Here is a 19,871-nt window from a genome sequence, read left to right as displayed (position 1 = left end):
CTGTTTTTAGTGGCAGTGTTTTGGTGGCATAGTAAAGGTCATCCACCCAACTTAAAGGATAAAGAGTAATGTATTTTCCTAGTTTTGTTAACAGGAGAAATAATTTAAGATCTTGCTTACTAAAATCCAACCAAACAAAAAACCCTTCAAGCCGTGTTACCATGAATCCAGAGTAATATTGGCAGCAACATACAGAATTCATAACATGGAACTCAGTTGTGGATAAAGAAAACATCCTGAATTTTACAGCAGCCAGTATTTGTCAGTGCTGGTGAAATGAAATATACTCTGCTATTTCTTTTGGCGTTTTTGAAATCATGCACTTGAAAAGAGTCTACCCTGAGTCTTTGCCACTGTTAGAATTGTTAAAGGCAGGAAGGCACCTCCTGAGATCTACTAACCCCTGCCCAAGCAGGGTCTCCTACAGCAGGTTGCCCAGGACCAAGTCCAGTCAGATTTTGAGTATCTTCACAGATGGAAACTCCAGTCTTTCAATCTGTTTCAGTGTGTGACAGTGAAAAGCTTTTTCTTGTGTTCAGATGGAATTACATGTGTTTCAATTTGTGCCCACTGCCTCTTGCCCTGTCAGTGGGCACCACTGAGAACAGTCCGGCTCCCTCTTCTTCATTCCCTCCCATCAGGTATTTGGACACATGGGTAAGATTCTCCCTGAGCCCCTCTGTTCACTGGGACAGAAGAAGCCATGTAAAGTGTCAAGGATCTGCCCCTATAGAAAAAGTACTGTGTGATCTCTAACTGCCACCTGCAAAACTATCTGATCAGCAAAGTGAATTCTAACGATTCATTGAAATGACAGAAATACTGTTTTCTTTAGAGCTGCACTGTTCTACCAGCACTTCCTTAGGTTTTCTGATTCAGAGGAGAAAGTCTTGACAATTTAGCTTTGAGTCGTGCATGCCATGAGAACAGATGTGCTACCACAAATAAGATTTCCATCCTTTCACCAGAACAGATCCATATGACAGGATCATTTGGGCATATTTTTCTGGGCCTAGCTAACCTGAATGCAAACACTACTGCTGCAGCTTTCAGAATGCACTTTATTTCTTAATTTCAAAAGCATTTTCAGAGCACAGTGGTCTAGCATGTGCTACTGAAGGGGCTGTATGTAAAGATGAGAAGACTGGCCTGTCTCAACATCCAATCATTCTCAGGAGCCATTCTGTACAGCTGGTGAACAAGTGACAGTGGCTTCTGATACAGAGATACAAATGTATTAGGAACTGGACTAGGCAAGCGCTCTTTCATTTCATAGGCAGTGGCTGCTACGTAAAAGAGAGCATTTGTCAGCTCCTGCTGTAGATATTTCTTTTTTTCTATTGATACAGAAACTGCTATTATAGAGAAAATTCTGACCCAAATGGATTTAAATGCCCAAAAGCATTTAAAAATATAAAATCACTAAGACTAAAATGAGAATAAAGAAAAATTGTGATGGCTAAAAATTAAGGAAGTCAAAGCCAAATAGTCAGTTCTGCTGCTTGGCATCTGTGTCCCATGCACTCCATAGCGTACTGGTTGGACACATCTGGTTGGCTACTGAAAACATGTAGTATCTAAGAAGCTTTTTATTGAAGGCTGGTTTGGTTTTTTTTTTTTTTTTTTGTTAGATACTTTCCGTGGCGGGAGGAAAAGTCAGAGGAGCTACATTCTCCAAAGCAAGTAACTGGACTGGAATGCAGGGTGGTGGCCAGTCTTGTCCCCCAGAGAGCAGTTCATGAGCAATAAATTTTTCTCACCTTGCTACTTTTTTTAATCAAGATTTTTCATCAAGTTAAAATGCACCCCCCTCACCCCCCCACCCCCTGGTTCTTGTCACAAGATTTGCAAACACTTATCATGAAGACATTACTAAGTTGCCTTTCATCTAAGTTCCTGAATGAGAAAAAAACAGGTTGCTAATATTGAACTTTGCCCAAAATTCTTTCCAGTAGCCCTCCCCAATGCATGAAAACCCAATCTACTGCAGTTAGTGGCAAAGCTACAGTGACTTCAATTGAAAGGATTTTCTCAGCCACTCCTAAACACTTTATGGCAGACATCCAATATCTTACTGTAAACTCTACATGCACACACTTTGCAACTTGTTAACAACTTAATGTTTTTGCTCTCAGGGGAGCTTATCACATGTTAGTCATTGCCCCTAGACCAGTAAAATCATGCAATACATGTTATATTCATTCATTTTAAACCTATAAAATAAAGAATGCCTTTGTCCTAGTGAAATGGACACCCAAGAAATACAAGGGAAAGAACATGTGATGGCTCTCCTGTTCCGGCATTCCTTGGTAGTTCTGATGTTTGCCATTACCAGGACTGGAATAATTGTCTAGGAATCCAAAGCAACATTTGCCATTCTTTGCTCATCATTAGAGTCCATTGTGTATTTTCCACAAAATTAAAAATAACACAAAACACAAAACCACAGTAAAACTGGGAGGGAACTAGAACTCTTAGAATAAAGATGGGCTGCCAGTTCAGCTGTTGTCAGCAAAGCTGATTTCACCTGCATTTGCAGATGCTTCTGCAGGATTTAGATCAGACACTTTCACAGAAAGGAACTGTTTCTTGGTGGTAGGAGTGAAGGCCCCCAGAGTGGTGAATACACTAGTTTTGGTCCACAGAATGATGAACAGAATGAAAACCCCGTCACTTATGGTTGACAGAAAGGATCTGAATTCACTGGCCTCAGTTACAGAAGAGACAAGGGCACCAAACTTAATTTCACTTTAAAAAAAAAGTTCTATAATGTCTAATTTAATCACAAATACACATACATTGTCTCTGAAACCTCATTTAAACAAAATCCTTATCCCCAAAGCTATTTTTAGATCACTTAACAAAGGCCTATTAGCATATTAGTAAAAGTATGGCACTCCAGTATGTGAAATGTCACTCCAAAAACTTTCCACCTGAGACTGGTTATTCATGTACTCCAGGTGATAATGAATCAGTTATTTTTAATGAAATCATATGATGTCATACTTTATAACTGAGAATTTGCAGGAAGGGCAAATACTTCCTTCTAAAAATTTCTTTCCACTCTTCTCTTTGAAGCCTGGATCTACTGATGTTTTTATTTTTCTGTAATGTCCTTGGGAACCAAAATCAGTAATGGTAAATGTCTTAGAACAAAGAATCTAATTTGAGACTAACATAGTGCAGCAAACCCCTATTCTAGCCAAACAGGCTGTTAAAGTCACTGAGAGAACTTAAGCACTGAGACCTACATACATGAGTTTTGCTGAAGCAGGGCTTTGAGCAGAAGAGTTTGGTCCAGGGAATACTCTGGATTCTGCTCCCATCTCTTCTGCCTGCTATCTCTTGCAGCCTTAGTCAGATCTAGCAATGGATTTGAGCAATCAGGATCAGACCTAGGCATGCTGGAGGTGTTTTAAGGCCCTATCTGTGATGCCACCCTTCATCCACACAGTGGCGATTTCATAAATTAGGCTCACAGCCTTTGGGCTTTAGAGTCCCATAAGCACTATCTGATTTGTGACTGCTCCCCAGGCAAGTACTACACAATCACCACAGGACCTAGAAACTTAAGAGAGTGACATATAAGCCATGCTCAGTAAATGGTCTCCAAGCACACCTAACAAGCTGACGGAATGAGATCCTTCACAAAATGCAACTGTATTTGTTATCCTTTTCAGACCATGTTCCCAGTGGCACAGGTAACTTACCTATCCAACCTAATGCCTAGAGCACTTATCTGAAGTGGGAAATACAAGTTCAGATCCTTCCTGGCTACTGTGAGTTCAAGTCCACTAATCTCCTTTCACAGAAGACAATCCAAATGCCCAGCATACAGAATATGAAGCCAATGTAAGCAAAGAAGTGAGATTTACTGGACAGCAGAATAGCAAGCAAAGGGTATGATTCTGCAGTGCTTAGTGGCTCTCAGGCCTTCTCCTGGGGAAAAAGTCAGAATCAACCTTGTGCTTCTTCTCCAACTACAATCTCCAAACATGTTTGGAGGGGAAGGAGTGAAACAAACATAAGCTCAGTGTTCATTTTAAGGCCCACAATACTCACAATATTTTGACTATGCAGGCATGCTTCTTTGTAAATATTATGCCTTTATCACCAAAGCAATTCTAAATGGCTACTCTGTCAGTGGAATTTCTAGCTGGCTAGCTAGTCAGCTTACTTACGTCTTAGTTTCTAGGATATGCATGTCACATTCACAAACTCAGCTCTGCCTAATTTCATGCCAGGAGATATACAAAACCCATACACAGGGAATCGATTACATTGTAAAAAGGAATAAGAGTTTAAGGATTCCAGGGGAGCAACGGCAGTAGTAATATTAATGAGGGCTGCAGGTGCCTTTGTTGTTCTAGTAAAGCACACAGACAATGTGCCAGCTCTAAAGGTATTATGCCCTCACTTAGGAACACAGAGCAGTACAGAAATGAAAATAACAGTGGTGTGTCTTTGCTGAAGAGCACAAGAGGAGAGTTTCATGGAAGGAAGGAATTTTAAAGATGGATTTAATGGCAATAAAGAAGACTACACTAGGCATACCAAGTAGGAACCTGAGGTAAGGGAGACAGAAGTTACATCCTCCCCATGTGTGTGCATCTGAGTTAGAGTCAAGGGCAAAATGTCGTGGAAGAATAAAAGTACTTGGGAACATACAAAGGATAAAAGCTTGGAGATTTATGATAAGAAAATTATTGTGGTTTAATTAAACACTTCTGAAGGCCATATTTTTAACCATTACACTGTTAATAAAACACCAGGTGCAAATAATTTTAGGGACAGAATGAGTCACAAGTTATGTGGGAGATGGCAGGGTCTAGCATGAGCATTACTGCACATGGAGCATGGCTGAGAGGCAGGAGGCAGCAGATCTATTTCAGACTGTGCCACTGGCTTGTTTCTTAACTGAGTGAATCACAAAGATTCAAATATTCACAAGCGGCTTCTAATTCCAGATGCTTTGCCTTAGACATGGAGCCTGTCTTTTCAAAAGCACTGGACACCTGCAGCTCTCTCTGCAGTCAGATGGGACATTCTCTGGATGAAGTCATAACTATCTGAAGCCAAGTTCTGAATAAGAGTGAGGTTTCATGTTATGGCAAAACTGATCAGCCAACTAACTGCTGGTAAAAGAGCTGCCCTGCTCCCACCCAATTCTCCCACGAGCTGCTTTTGCTTTTCTTGGGATAGGTCTGACCTCACAGAGCCAGGGGCTAAACTGGCAGAAATACTCACTTGTGGGGGCTTGCATATCTTCTGGATTAGCTCCATGAGTCATCCTCCTTTGTGGTCTCAGAAGCACCGGAGGGTTGCAGGGGAGCACAGAGGCAGTAAGAAGGAGAAAGGATTTCCTCTGAGGCAGCCACATTTAAAGGCTAATTTTGAACCCATATGTCTTATCCTCACCATTCATTTGTTTCAGTCGCACCATTTGTAAAATAGAGATGGGGAGAGGTTATTGTAAGACTGCACTAACAGGTATAAGAACGACAAGTACAAAGACAAAGAGCAACTCCAAATAAACACAAATCTTAACTAAAATGCTCTTATCCTCATGTTTCTTCCACAGCCCTGCCCACTGTATTCCTTTCTAATCATAGAATCATAAAATCATTTAGGTTGGAAAAGACATTTAAGATCGAGCCATTCTCACCTCTCTCCTTATTAATGCTGTTGAACAGCAATTTGTTTCAATCCAAATTTAATTGAAATACGCCCACTGTGTAGTACTTTTAATCAGGCCTGTATGTTGAAACTAGGCCTATCACTTTTAGTTTCACTCCAGCTGTGCTGCTGCTTCTTGCACCCTGAAACAGCACTCCTCAATCAGTGCCTCTTATCTGAGCCTGACAGGAGGTGCTGCTTCCAATTCATCAGCTGTGAGGAAAAGGCTTGCAGCAGGATAGCTGCTGGTCTGCCAATGACACTCCACAATAGTCAGCCTTTGAGAGGCATTACTACTTCAGGTACTCAATTAGTGAAATTCTGGCTGTACTGAAGAAGGCAGTGGGATCTTTGCCACTTGCATGTAGTGAAGCCAAGATTTCACCCATTGTCTGTATGTGGTCACAGCACACTGAGGCTCAGGATTTTCAGGCTCACCCATAAAAGGTTATTCCCTGCTCCTGAGTTAACTCGGTTGTTGCAGTTATAGACCACTCAGTATTTCAGCATGACATCTCCCACAGAGATAGATACGTCAGTTAGCATGGCTGTGAGAAAAGGAGGGTAGACGTTAAACATGAAATCATATTTAGAGCTAACAGGTGCTGAAGGGTATGGTGGATTTCTTTTGCCATACATTTTAGACTGAAAGGCTACCTGCAGAAAGGCACAAGAAGCACCAAGCTACATTTGTCAGCAACTAATTATAAAAAAGCCACATGAACTTAGCTTTTACCTTCCGCATGAGCAAGTAGTCTCATTATGCAACTCAGTGATAACAGCAACAAGCAATTCAGTTATATTAATTTTGCTTCTTAACTATTTTATAAGCATATTTATTGACTGAAACACAAACTATGACCAGTAATTAAAAGCCAGTGCTATGTGGTTATACTCCCATAACCTTCCTATAACCTGATAATATGGACAAAATATGGTCCCTACTCCCAAAAATATACCAATATCCCCAAATTCATGCTTTATATAACTGATAATACACAGCTATTATTAAAGATTAATATCTAAACACTACTCTGAAGATTGATAGTGTGATGTGCAGCCACATTAGGGCATCATTAGGACCATCCAGCTGAAATCACAGCAATTATTTATGTACTGACTACAGTGCATTCAGTAAGAATGACCTTCATCACCTGCAAGTGGCCTGTGTAAGTCACACATATCTAGAATTATTCCTCATCCAAAAGAAAGCTGAGAAATTAAATGAATAAAGTAGTAGGAATGTGGGCACAAGACAACCAGCTTTCTATAGGTGAGGAAGCTGCACAAAAACAGGGCAGCTTGTGCTGTGAAACATTAGCCTATAAATAGAAGTGCAGTATGTTATAAAATAAACATGGAGAAAAAAGAAAAAACCCTAACAGGTTGTTTTCTTTGTGTGCTTACTGCTGGATTCACAGTTATATTTCTGTGCATGGAAAGTACTGTATAAACAGTATAAACAATCTCAGTGAGGCAGTTTTTTAGTGCTTCCTGTTGAATGACTTTAAAAAAAAACTATAGAAAAAAGGCATAATGCAATACTTCTCTCAAAAATAGGGGAAAAAATCTTGCGACACTTCTGTTTGCAACTGGCTTGTTACACTTCAGCAATGAAATAGAAACTACTTAATACCTGGAATATACACACAGTCTGTAGAAACTGGCATCAACCCTTTGGCTAAATTTCAAACAACTAACTAATTTCATAATTCCTTAGCCATTTACTCTGCACTTGGAAATGTCATTCTGTGGACAAAGTAGACTATGCTCCACATTAGCTGCACTAAGCAAACAGCCGTTCAAAGTAAATATTAACAGAACTTCATTTAATGCAGGAGATAATGTCCATCTGCATTGTTTTGTTTTCTTTAAAATGCTGAAGAAGTGTTACACTTGTGAACAAAAGAAGACATCTATATCCATTAATATATCCGAACTTAAACCAGACCAGGTCCCAAAATGGAGGTCCACAGCACCAGTTTATCCAGTAGCCACTGAAATTAACAGAAGTCCTTCCACTAACTGAGTTCAGGCTGGAACTGGAGTTCTCTTTACAAATATTCACTTGTGCTCCACAGAAAATAGGGATTAGGTTTTTTAAAGTAAACATTTTGCATGACCAAAAATAGCTAAAATAGAAAAATCTTTGCATGCATAAAGAAAGATATGAGTTTTGTCATATTCTTATATGCTTACCTCTTAACTTTTTACTTCCATGTTAGGTAAGAGGACTACAATCAAGTTTAATGGATACAGCAAAGAGCTAATTTTAGTCCAGTGTAGGACAACAGAAAAAAAAAGTCAGTTTCTTTTTTTTCATATGAATAGGTAAATACATGACACAACAGAACAAAAATTGATCACGGTTTACTACCAAAGGTGAGAGTTGTCCCATGCAATCCAAGTGTATCCATCCCCTGGGGATGTCCACAGCATTTTAGATATGTATCCATGCAAGTGCCAAACAAAGTGAAAATGAAAACAGTTATTTCCAAAGCCTAAAGGAAATACGTGATTTTGTTATATAAGAACTATATACACCAGGAACAAGAACTACTTATAGTAACATCTCCCTGGGCTGCCTGGAGGACATTCTGAGGCAAGCTGTTGACTTCCACAAAGACGAAGATTTAAGCACCACCAAAACACTTTATAAGCATTACATTGTGTACGGAAATACTGCCACGTGGGGCATAGCAGCTTCAATGCACAGGCTCTGGACTTAAGTGTTTCCTTGGTTTTGGACAAGAGACTGAGTGAGAAGGTACAAGAGATGAGAGTCTCAGAGAGATTCTCAAAAACATTGCCAGCTTATCTATTAATCTGTCTCTTTTGAATTCTACAGTGCTTACAGCTAACACAAAAGAATTTCACAAATGATGCATGCACACCTCTGTGAAATAAATATGGGAAGAGTGAGAGCAAGCCAAAGCAAGATCTTCCTGAGCATCCCCGTTTGCAGCTATGGGTCATTCAGCACTTTTGCAGTGCTATTCCGTAGGTCACAACCCTGCACGGTGCAGGGAGGCCTGGGAGGGGTCTGAATAATGGGAGTGGGACCCAGGAAGGAGTAGTACTGCTAGGAGAAGAAGAAGAAAAGCAATCTGATAGGCACCCTGACGTTCCTTTAGCTGGTAAATGTCTTTCTGTGTGCTTTGTTTCATAGGTATGCATGTAAGCACAAAATCCCACCTCCTCATCATATGACTCCAAGGAGATTCTGTTGCCAGGATGCTGCAGCATTCTCTACATAATTTTATTGTTATGTGGGACAGCACTGATTTGAGACCAGATTATTCTCCTTTATGTGATGTGCAATACTCAAATTCATATAGATGTTTATATGCACAATGTTGCCATTAATAAAACTGGTTTTATTAGAAGATAACAAAGATATATTTTTATATCATAAATTTTTCTTTTCTTATTCATATTTTTTTCTACAGACAAACAGGTTAACCAAGTAGGCATGTTAAAAATTGCTTCCCTAGTTTCTGCCATATGATCTCAATACAAAAGCTTTTAATTTCCAGATGTAATGAAAAGATCCTCTTGTGTATCTGTAAAGGCTCTCCTGGATGTTACTTTCTGGTTTATAAATTGCTTTCAAAGCTGTTCAGGCAATACCAAGGAGTTCATGATACAATCCAATAAGCACAGTGTCATTCTGGAAAGTGGCAGGCAAAGAAAACATAAAAATCTATACTGAAACACAAAACATAGAAACATAAAATTGTGTTTATTTCTGAAGGCAGGGAGAGAATCTTTTTTACTAAAGATTTATGTAGTGTGAAAAGCAAGCCTAGTCTAGTCATGAAAACTATACAGTGCAAATTCATTTTCCACTGGGGGAGAAATGTCTTCTGAAATGTCTTCTCTTTAGTGTGAGGGCTGCTATACTAGATTTTTAAGGTGTCCAGTTTGAAAAGTATGTTCCTGAAGAACTCACATGTGGTTCTGGACTGATGAGGGGGAGTCAAGTAATTTTGGGTGGGAGGGCTGTTATGTTACAGCATGAAAAGAAGGAGGAGAGGAGCAGCACATACATTTGGGATTAACTGAACTGTAAGTAGATGGTTATGGATGATCTACTCACATGAAGTCCCTTCAACATCACTGCAGAAATGCCTAGGCGTTTCCAGGGTCACAGCTCATCTTATCCCAAACTGAATGTCTGAGTTGGGTCAGATAAATTTTGCTGTTAAATTCGCAGTTCTTTCTAGCAGCTGTAATGAGGTTAGGGCTCAGTTCTAGCAGGTAGGCAACATGAATCCTTCCACCAATACCTGTTAGAGACACAGCTGAATTAGAAGCAGGGAAGAAAAAAATCCAGTGCATGAAGCAGAGGAAGAGGCATGTGTAAAACCATCCAGGAAAGGGATCTGACTCAAGATGGGGATGGGGATGCGATGGGATGGGGGAGCATTAGGGGCAGAAGGGAGGGAAGGGGGCCCATCCTTAGCTGGAGGGATACAGTGCCAGCAACCTGAGAGAGAAGTCTATGAAGACAAAAAGTTTAACACTGTGCATAGTGTAAATGAGTGAATGGAGTTGATCTCTCAGGGCACAGCTGCTTCCTGGCATAGCACCAAAATGCAAGTGATTCTTCCTCAGCCTATATGCGATGCAGAAGAAGCAAAAGATGTTGTGGACTCCTGCTTGAGCAGACTTCTCTGACCTCCACAATATTGCTGACAGCACTATCCATTTGCCTGGAAGAGCTGAAAATGCAGATGGCAGATACTGTGATGCCTAGCAGAACCAATTCAAATGGGAGCTTCTAGAAGATTTTTACTCTGAGTTATATGAAAGGCTTGGTGGGTGACATTACAGCCTAGGTCTATCCTAAGGATTGGAAACTGTTGGAATCAGATCTTGTTGATATGCCCTAAAGTCTAGAGGTGGTCCATGGGCCACCATCTGAAAATCTTGCTTTGCAGTACAATTGCTCTGTATTATTCTTGGTATCTAAGAAAATCACATCCTATCTCATCCCCAGAAGGACCTGGATACAGAAGACCTGATGTGATTCTGTTGTATAGCAGATGAATTCCATGACTGGGTTTCTGATGATGTAGTTTGTCATTACAGCCAAAGAAATTTAACAGCCAGATGCTACCAACACTGGCGATTCTTTCCCCCCACTGCTCTTTCTTCATGCCCTGGCAAGTGCAAAGGTGTGTGTGTTGGAGGAACTTCTCTGACTCAAGGAAAGAGAAGCAGTGGTGTGTGCATGGGGCAATGTTAGCACATGGGCCCTGCCCCTTCACCTGGGCTGGCATTTACCTACATAGCAGCTGAATGGGCTAGAGGCCTAACCTGGCATAAAAATCAGCAGTTCATTTGACAACCATTTGTCAAAGGACTGAGTAGCCATGGCAGCTCCAAATTTCTTAGCATCCAAGGCAAAATTGAGCTTTATTGCCTTTAATTTACTTTGGAAGTAGATAATGTAAACAGGAAAACCTCTTTACACAATATGAGTGTCCACAAACAGACTTATTCTGTAATGCTTATCCCACTTTATTTTACACTAACAGTCACAAACGGACGAGTTCCAAGTATGCAGCTGTTTTGTTGTTAAATCTGGTGGCAATCTAATCTAGGAAAGGAAATCTTTTAGCTTGCAGTAAGGATTTTACAAATAAAAATACTTTGACTCACTGGTAGTAGTGGTACATGGTCTTTCATAAAGAATAATGCACAGCTAATAAAAACATGAAAAATAAAATTCAGTATACTTTCTTAAATTTGACCTATATAAAAACTGTCTCAAACCATACTCCTCTCAATTCCTGCTTTATGCAAAGTGTATTTGCCCTGAACCCATGTAATTACTTGTTTTGTAAAACTTTAATGAAAAAATTGAAATTCTAGGTTCTAACTATATCTCTTAGGAAAGAGAGAACAGGTGTAAGAAATGTGATACTACAGTCAAGTCCACAAAGAAGCCTGTATCTTCCACAGTCTCTGCACACATCTGCAGTATTGGGCCAAAGTACAGGGCAAACACTTGGCTCTTAACCACTGCATTATATGTTCTAGAAAGAGTAAATCTCAGACAAATAATAGAAAATGCCAGTCTCCCTGAAATGAACACTTCACATTTTTACACTGGCTCCTGTTCTATTTAGTTTAGAATTCTCCTCTTTAAATAGCTGAACACTGAGTTTAATTACATGTATTTAATAAGCAGAAAACATCGTCATATTAAATATACATTCTCTGTGAAGATATACTTATGTTTGAAGAGAAAAATCTTCTAGCCTTCAGAATTACAGCTACTGAGCAACACTTAGACAAAGGAACTACATATTCCTTTTTTTCTTCTTCACATTTCTTGTACGTTATCACTACATATGTGTTACATAGCTGTGGACCAAAAGCAGACCCCCAAATCTGACACTTTCAAACTATTCGGGAGTTCAAGAATAACAGAGTACTCCCCATGCGAGGCCCTAGGCTCTGGAATCTGATTCCCTCTTTGGTCTTTTGGTCTACTAGTTCCTGGATTTAGAAACATTCCAGGCATGCTACGTAGTCCCTCTTATCTTGCAGGCATTCAAAGAGGATGAGGCTTGAGAGACGGAAGGGCTGGAAATATGAAGAACAATGTACGTGGGGTTTCATAACATTGGCCTCTAGAGTGTCTTTATTTTTTGTGGGAGAATACCTAAATAGGAGCACTCACAGCTGGAAATTCTGATGAACTGAAGTATGTACTGATACCTTGTGGGCTGTCAGCATGCTAAATGCTGAGATGTGCTTAGAGCTGTGGGTCATTATACATCTTTTGCTTGTTCCACAACAAAAACAGTATGAAAAAACCTTGCAGTATAATTGAGTCCCAAATAACCGCACTTACTAAATAATACACAAACATGCAAGATATAGCTAGGGGCATGCTGCTGCTCTGACTGGTTTCTGGCAGCTTCTGTAAACACAGAGGGTGCTATTAAAAGGTTCACAAGTGATTTAAAGAGACACTAACGTATCCTTATACACTATGAAATCAAATTGGTGCTGCAGAAATCAAGTCAATAAATAAAAAGAGATGTAGACTGTAAAAAGAAAGCATTCCACTATGTTGTCTTTTATTTTTTTATGAGAAAAAGTAAAATGCAATGGTTGAAGGAATTTTGGTCAATAAGAATAACATTCTTAAACACCACAAATCATAACTGAGAAAGATTCATACAATAATGCTAAAATAATACTGAAGTGGTCTGAAAACTGGTCAGAGCTACATCTAGTTTCAGCAGCCTGTGAGGTTATTTAATACATTGTATTTATACTATAATTGTTAACCAAACAAGTAATGAATATGCAAAACTTGCTCCAAACCAAAATCAAAACAATAAAAATCTTTAACATAAGTGCAGTAATACCAACTACAAAGATAGACATATCCACATTATGGCCCTTTCCTATCACTCAGACAAAATTCAAGGACACTAAAGCAGTCATAAATGTAGATACGATTAGGCCCATCTTAAAGAAGCTTTTGTGTAACTGAGAATTGCGTTCATAGAACGAAGTTCCCTCTTATTCTACCACTCTCTGCACAGACATTAAATTGAATCTCTGTGTTGTTCACAAAGCATAATCCCAAGTGCCTTTAAAGATAGGAGTAATAGACGTTACTGTTAAGTGTTCCTTTATATTGCATCATTTTACAATACCTATCCCCAAATACAGTATGATAGAACACTATTCTGTGTGTGTTTATATATATATATGTATGTGTACAATTATATATGTACATGTATTTATATGCATATATTTATATATCTACATGGCTCATTACAGACAACACTGCAGTTCAGTTTTGACTGCATCATATTACATCTTGGTATTTGATGTTTTGGGATTATGCAATTCAAGACCCTATCAGGGTGTAAAAGTGAAAAATGACAGAAGAAACATCTCTGAAAGTAAGTTTGCAATTTCCTACCTTCTGCATTATTAAAATTAGAGCTTTAACAACACCTCAGCACTCACCACTATATAGCATTCTCGCTATAGACTTCGCCAGTTAGCAGAGAAGTGGGGCCATGGGACAACTCCTGGCTAAGGTACGGTCAAAGGAGTTTCTGTATTGAACACCAAATAAATGAGAATTGCAATCAAGATCAAAGTGCAACCTGCATACAAGAAAACATTTCAGAGGTTGTGAACAAAGTGAAGCACTCTAATCCTGAAGCTCTATGTCAGAATCTCATGTTCTTTTCTATATTCACTGACCACATTAGTGAACTGGCCAACATTTCAAAGAACTGAAAGTCAGATTATAAAAGATTATTTTTAAGTGAGCATCAAACTGATACCATTTCATGAAATGCCTACATTATTATATTTGCATTTACTATATTGTGTTCAATACATTTTTAATGCATTGTCAACTTTGGGTAAAAAATGCTAAACACAGCATGAGAGACAAACATGTAGCGCAGTGGGTCACGCAGGGTTTATTTACAATGCAGATTCTTTGTGGGGAACTTTTGCACAGCCTAAAGTTGATAGAAAGTCATGGTCTTGTTAAAAGTCGTTTCCAGGGAACTGACTGGAATCAGGACTGAAGATTCCTGAGAAAACAGAATTGTTTGGGTGTGGCTTATCAGCACTTCTCACAAGGGATGTATACAGTGTAAATGCCGAAGTTATACTTGGAGGGTATCCAAACATCACATTACTGATTTCTGTCCAAAGGGCAAATAGCCAGTAAGGTCCCCGCTTCTACCACATGGCAGCAAAGTGAAGATATTTAACTTACACATTTTTTTCCAGCTGTGATTTATGGGAGTGTTTGTAAATTAATATAGGCATTTCCTATGAAAGAAGCAAGAAACCTATCATTGTGGCAGCCCAATCCTCAGTTACACTAAAGCTGGTTTATACTTCTCTGGCACTACCAGGATGTTAAAGAGAGCAAAGAGTATCTGAGAACATCTCCTCCCCAGTCAGCCAGTGCTAGCATTAAGGGATCTAATTTGAATCCCTGGTACAAGGGATTGGGACACAAACATTCTGTGCTTTTTGAGGAAAGTGTAGTGCAAGGAAGAAGTCCTCCTACATGTTTTACCTGTCTTGGTTATGTGCATCTGTTTTAATTTATTAGCTCCCTGAGGCAAAGGAATTTTGTAAGGCCCTTGCCCAACATGCAAATTCAGCATAGGCAATCATCTCTAAAGCTCTCTCCTCTGCCTTCAACTTTTTTTTCTGCAGATTCTCCAGCGGTTCAAAATCAAGCAGCAGCTTCCAAAAAGCCAAATAATTCAGTACCTGCCTCTCCTAGACTGATGTAAGCAATGGTTTTGTGGTATAAAATTTGCATCATTCTTACCACTGTCATTTCTGTGAATTTGATTCTCCTTCCAGTCAAATCAATGGGAAGTTCAATAACAGAATCAGTAAGACAGAACTGGTTCAGGAGTCATGAATATCCTTCATCTAATAAAGGAGTCTGAGGGCTGTTCTTTCCACTGCTGGAGTGGGCAATGCAATTATTGGGGAAGTTTGTGGGAACCACCAGAACTCACATGTCTTTCTGTTCTCCATTCCAAAATGGAGAGAGCAAAATTTCCAGTGGAAATGCTTGAGCAATTAAATAAACACAATGAGCACAGAGTAGTTAAACTTCAGGGCTGACTATAAACATATTTGTTTGGTTCAGTGTTTTAAGAATGAAAATGAGGGGGGCCCACCTCTCCCTGCCTTGAAAAGGACTATGACTAATGTGAAAAATGTTTTTGAATCAGAGCAGGAAAAAGTGTGCCCTCTGTTTTTTGGAATACTTCCTTGGTGTTCTTGATGAAGTGAAAGCTTTCCTTGGAGAAAACACATTGCCTTCTGTAATGTATACCTGATGGGATCAGAGAGGAAAAGGCTTCCCTTTTCAGAAGCAAACTGGAGGAAAAACTATAAAATTCAAGGAGAGAAATGAAGCAAAACTTGGCATGGAAGAAATAGTCCTAGTTATGCAGGTGTTTCTTTGTTAATCACAGTTTACTTGCAAGTCTCAGAATCAAGAACATTGTGTCATACCAGACTGAAGGAGTCTTGAAATGTGAGAGTAGGTAATTCAGTATCCACATGATATAAAGGTTAAGCTGAATCATCATCGTCTTCAACCACATTATGAAACACTTCCATTCAAAAAGGACACCAAAGCCATTGGATTTCTGCAGCAAACATTGTATAATGTGTGAAATAACAGACCAAACAACTTGAGGAGATGTGACAGAGAGCATGAACACCTACCTCATCATCCAAGCTAGATGACAGATAGTATTGGTGGGAAATAAAAAGAAACAGAATAACAAAAACATCCTGTTCCTTAATTTGGAGGATTGTTATGCAATGTAAAATGCTATTGACTAAGACTGTTTCAAAAGCAATAATGATAAAATTACATTTCCTAATTGGAAATAAAAACTAAGTATAGGAGGCAAAAATTTTCTTCAGGTGTCACCATCAACTGGTATCATTGTCACTAGAAGCACTGGTTTCAATTCAACAGAATATTCACTAAATATGTAATATAAGAAATCCCTTGTGATCACCTATTCCACCTCCTGTTTGACTCTGGCTATGAGATTTCTTTGAACCAGCTTCTTCACAGAATGACTCCCTGGAATAGGGTCCTTTTGAGATATGTAAACCTGACCTATCCTTTTATAAGTAAGTGCACACATATATTAGGCCATAAACAAGACTCTTCTCCAGATGTAGTTCATAAATATTTACCGAACATTTCAACTATTCCTGGACCAATTCTTTTATTAGAAGAGAACATAATAAAAATTCCTAGTTATCCTTAAATCTGCTGGCTACAAGCTCATCCTCCTGTACTTACTTCTCCCACCATCTTTCTCCAACTCCTACCTTCTGCTTTAGAATACGAATCGATGTTCAGGTTTGTGTTTCTTGATACCTTTTATTTCTGAAATAGCTGCTTTTCTCTCTAAATGAGTTTTTACACTGTGTCGTCTACTTTTTGATTCTGGGACACCTAGTAAAATCTTCTTTGAAAGTTTCCAAGTTTCTTCTTTTTAATAAATTATTTAGCTTTTAATTATTTATGGCATTTTTTAATGAAAGAGGAAGATATGAACCACAAATTTAGGGAAGGTACATATTACCCAACACAGTTTTTGATTAAAAAGTATCTTTTTTTAAACAAAATAAATGCTTTAAGCAAAAGAAATTGCTTACAAAATAGGCTTTAATGCAGGTAAAGAACTGGTAGTTGACAACAGTTATTGTTGAAAAATAAAATGAAATGTTTCCTAGTAGACTTTAATAATCTTGAGAATCTGTTTTGTTTATTCTTTATTAATAATTCTGACATAAAAAGTAACATGTTGATGACAAAGCTGGATATCTGGAGTGTTGCGTCGAGCTCTAGGCTCCCTACTATGAGAGAGACAAAGAGACCAGAGCAAGTCCAGCAGGTGTCAACAAAGATGATTAAGGGCTTGGAGCATTTGTCATATGAAGAAAGGGTGAAAGAGCCAGGACTGTTCAGCCTAGAGAGGAGAAGGCTCAGAGGGATCTTATCAATCTGTACAAATGCCTGATTGGGGGGGGTGGGGGGGAGAAAGAGGGTACAAAGGAGATGGAGCCAGACTCTTCCCATTGGTGCCCAAAGAAAGGACCAGAGGCAATGAGCATGAACCAGGAAATTCCATTTCAGTGTAAGAAATCACTTTCTTACGGTGAGGGTAGCCAAACACTGCAACAGGTTGCAGAGAGAGGTTGTGGAGCCTCCACTCTTGGAGATACTCAAAACCCTGCTGGACATGGTCTTGAGCATCTTTCTTTAGGTGACCCTTGCTCAAGTTGGACTAGATGATCTTGCGGTCTCTTTCAACCTCAACCATTCTGTGATTCTATGAAACTAGAGGATGATGCTGGCATGAAGAATAAAAAAAGGTTTATAAACTGGCCACAAATACACTTAGATCAGAAATTTAAACATTACAAACGTTCAGAATGAAGAAATTCTGCACAAACCCTCCAACAGGAAAAAAACAGTTTAGAGGTTGAATTTGATCAGTTTATGAACAGGATTAGAAGACAGTTTCCCGCAATCACTTGTAACTAGACTAAGCCACTCAGAAGATACTTTCCTGTCTTAATATCCAAAACTAGGGTTTTTAGAGCAGGAAGTATGTAAGGACATTTTAGACATCCTGATTTAGCCACAGTCAATTTGAATTAAGAGGTTGCGTCCCCTAAAGGCCGACCTGCATTAATGCGTATTGCTCCCTAACCCAGTTCTGTTAAATGACTTAAGTTTATCTTATACACACCTTAAACACAGTTTATCTTAAATGTGTTTTTAGTAGATGTTTTTAAACCAGATAACTTCGACAGAACTGTTAGAGAACAACTACAAACACAGGTCCAGCTGGATGCTGGCCGCTCACATAAAAGTTTTGGCAAGTAACACTGGGGGTCAGCTTCTTAACTTGTATCAACGGTAGGCAGAACAGTTCACCTTACCATGCCCAAAATTACAGGTGTGGATCTTAATTTTTTTCTAGACATTAAAGCAAGTCAACTCAGACTAAATAAACACACAGTTGGTGTATCAAGCTTTGTTAGGCCCCAAGTGTGTCTGTTCTCCAGGGACTGCAGCCCCACCTTGAGTACTGTGTTCAGTTTTGGGCACCTCATTATAAGAAGGACATCAAACTGTGAGAGGGGTGAGGGTGTTAGAGAGGAGGGTGACCAAGATGATGAAAAACCTTGAGAGCAAGACTCAGGAGGAACAGCTGAGGTCATTTGTCTTGTTTATCTTGGCGAGGAGAAGGCTGAGGGGTGACCCCCTTGCAGCCTACAGCTTCCTCACGGGGGGCAGCGGAGGGGGAGGTGCTGATCTCGACCTCTCTGGTGACCAGCGACAGGACACGAGGAGATGGAGTGAAGCTGTGTCAGGGGCAGTTCAGATTGGGCATTAGGAAAAGATTCTTTACCGTAAGGGTGGTCAGTCACTGGGACAGGCTCCTCAGGGAAGAGGTCACGGCATCAAGCCTGTCAGAGTTCAAAGAGCATCTGGATGACATTCTTGGTCATATGGTTTAGTTTTAGGTAGTCCTATGAGGAGCAGGGATTTGGACTCAATGATCCTTATGGGTCCCTTCCAACCTGAGATATTCTATGATTCTATGATTTAGCTGCCTATGGCTCAAGCTCAGCAGCTCTGTGACCTTGAGTCAGAAGGCTGTGTAGAAAGAGCGGTGTGAAAAACAGCTGTGGGAAGTGGGGTCCTGTCCACCTTCATTCCAGAGCTGCTTTTAAGCTCAGGCTCTTGCTTTCAGTCTCTGCCTGCATTTTGTTGCAGGAATGCCTGTGCTTGGTCTTCTACCTTCCTGACTCTTGACTCTGATCCTGACCTGCTCACTTGACTTTCTGGCTTGATCTTCAACCTGTCTCATCACTACAGGCTTGCCTGGTGATCTGAACCATTGGCTGAACCTTGCTACCATCACCAGGCCTGCTCTGCTCTTTGCAGTCAGGTACTGTGGGACTGCTGCACCCTTGTCAGTGAGGCCACCAACCTGTGTGCCTTGGCCCCTGGCTCACCTTCCCTCATCAAGTGGCCTGCCCTTGCTCTTTCCTGCCAAGTATGACTGTGAACCTTTGGAGGCTACAGAATAAATTCCTATGCTAATTCTGTGGGTAGAGCTCTTAAAAAGCATGCATACAGGAAGGAATATTTCGACCTTTAAAAACATATCTAATCTCTTCTATAAAAGCTTTCTGCTACTGAGAGAAAGAAAAGTCAGGTGAGTGTTTGAATCTACTGCTCTTGTGTGCCTCAGAATGGAGAAACAGTTAAGGAAAAAGCACCTGATTTTCCTGCAGCAATGAAACATCCTGACTGCGATTTTCAGTTGCCTGAGGTTTGCAAGCTAAGCTACCAAGCTGCTTCTAAACAAACCAGATGTATACTACTGTATTCAGTGACAATCTAAGTTACACAATTTCAGTTGGTTGTTTTTGCAAAGTGATGCCTGTTCTAAGTGTATACGCCATATGTTTGAAACTTAGGAGCAGACCTGGCATTGGCAAGGATAGGCAAGCTGACAGTTACCCAGACTGATAAGCATGTCATTAACAATTTGATTTCAAGAACATACATTTATATATTTTGCAAAACTGACCACTGCTGTTGTGATAAAGGT

This window comes from Buteo buteo, chromosome Z, assembly GCF_964188355.1.
Source record: "Buteo buteo chromosome Z, bButBut1.hap1.1, whole genome shotgun sequence".
Taxonomy (NCBI): Eukaryota; Metazoa; Chordata; class Aves; order Accipitriformes; family Accipitridae; genus Buteo; species Buteo buteo.
This window is presented reverse-complemented; position numbering follows the sequence as displayed.